This window comes from Mandrillus leucophaeus, unplaced genomic scaffold (assembly GCF_000951045.1).
Source record: "Mandrillus leucophaeus isolate KB7577 unplaced genomic scaffold, Mleu.le_1.0 Scaffold406, whole genome shotgun sequence".
Taxonomy (NCBI): Eukaryota; Metazoa; Chordata; class Mammalia; order Primates; family Cercopithecidae; genus Mandrillus; species Mandrillus leucophaeus.
This window is the reverse complement of record NW_012104321.1, coordinates 340,139-342,364: the sequence shown is the minus strand read 5'-3', so window position 1 is coordinate 342,364 and position 2,226 is coordinate 340,139.

The following is a 2,226-nucleotide window of genomic DNA, read 5'->3' as shown; positions in this document are numbered from 1 at the left end:
TATTTCTTAAAAAGTTATTGTGTTCATATAGATTTAGAGTTCAATTTATATTTCTAGTACAATTTTTATAGAATGTTATTTTGTGATTTATCCATTTTGAGATAATGATCATCTGACAGCCATTCGGTTGTAGCCACATGGATTTTAAGAATAAGATCCTGAAAAGTAATGACTATCCTCTTGAAAACTACCTGATCCATTTTAGTAATGCCTATGCAACATGAGGAAAACTTTACACAATGTACTAATAAATATGTACTCTAAAAGAGAGAGAGACAGGAGGCAGAGACAGAAAGAGGGGGGCGGATCTTGTTCTATCACCCAGGCTGGAGTGCAGTGGTGCGATCATGGCTCACTGCAGCCTCAACCTCCTGGGCTCAAGCGATCCTCCTGCCTCAGCTTCCCGAGTAGCTGGGACAGCAAACATGAGCCACTGTGCCAGGCTAATTTTTATTTTTATTTTAATTAATTTATTTGTGTGTGTGTGTGTATGGAGATGGAGTCTCACTATGTTGCCTAGGCTGGTCTCAAACTACAGGCCTCAAAGCATCCGCCTGTCTTAGTCTCCCAAAGTGTTGGGATTACAGGCATGAGCCACTGCCCCCAGCCTGTTACTTTTGTATCAGAAGGTAAACTTTAGAAAACAAGTAACCAATTTGTATTGATTTAAAAAGTGAAAAATATTGGGCAGGCGTGGTGGCTCACGCCTGTAATCCCAACACTTTGGGAGGCCGAGGGGGCGGATTGCCTGAGCTCAGGAGTTTGCAACCAGCCTGAGCAAAGTGGTGAAATCCCGTCGCTACTAAAATGCAGAACATGAGCTGAGCATGGGGACTTGAGCCTGTAGTCCCAGCTACTCGGGAGGCTGAGGCAGAGAATTGCTTGAACCCGGGAGGTGGAGGTTACAGTGAGCCGAGATGATGCCACTGCACTCCAGCCTGGGTGCCAGAGGGAGACTCTGTCTCAAAAAAAAAAAAAAAAAAAAAAAGTGAAAAATATCTAGTAGAATGCTATGTATCCATTGGAAATTTATTGTTGGTTATTAATGAAAAGAAAATCAATGTCTGGTGAGCTAATACAAAAAACTACATTGTCAAATTAGACTCATACCAATCAGATGTATTATCCCAATATCAAAGCTTACTATTCATTTCAGAGGTAATGGCACTTAAGAACTCAGATGAAGCAGGAACAGGTCTGGGGTGTGGAAGGCAGCTCTCTAAGGCCTTTCATTCTGCATCGATCACCCACTCTTGGATCCGCAGTCATAGCTCAGATCTTTAGGAGAAGTTTTTTGGAATTACTTCACACAGCAGAGAGAATTTCATTCATGAATGGGATATTTTATATCCCAACACTGAGACATTTTCCAGGGTGCCATGTGCATAAATCCATAGATTCTAAGTTCATTTAGTCAAATAAGTCCTTAACCTGGGACATGCTGTTAACATTTCCATATGTAAGGACCCTCCATCTACCAAATACTATTAGTCTATTGACCTGCAGGGCTAATTTTTTTGTTGACAGAGATTAGAAGTTACCTCTTTTCTTTCTCATGAAGACAAATCAGTTGCTATAACTCCTACTTCCCCAACTGCTCCATCTCCACCATTCGCTCTGAGCATGATATGCGCTATTGGCGTGAATGGTAAATCTAGTGTCTTGGATTTTTCGTGTCTCTATTATTGTGAACAAAATGCTTTATAGAAAACGTTTATTTGATCGAGACCACAGTTATTTTGGTTTCTCTTCCATGTTTTGAATGTTTTAAAACACAGTTGAAGTGAGAGATGGGAGAGATTGTTTTTCTTGATGATTATCTTTATGTTTCCCTTCATTTTTCACTTTCAGCAAACTCAGGGATTTTGAAGGACAAAGAATTTAGTGATTTAACTAGGAAAAAAACTAATATTCATTTTTTTTTCTGGATGTGGGTCATAATATACTACAGAAAGAGAAGAGCCAATAGTTTATATATCGTAGTTTAAATTAGAGGTATTTTTTAAAATTATTTCTCATTTGCTATTTATGCAGAATTACCCCTGATAGAATAATAACACATTCAGCTAATTGGAATGGATTGTGTTCCTTCTTTATTATGTGTCTTTCTTTCAGTTATACTATAGACTTCATTACATACTTTACTGATTATAATTGCCTCTCTCAAAATATTTCAGATATTGTTTTATTTAATGAGTTATAAAATCTGTATTGTTTTATATTTCA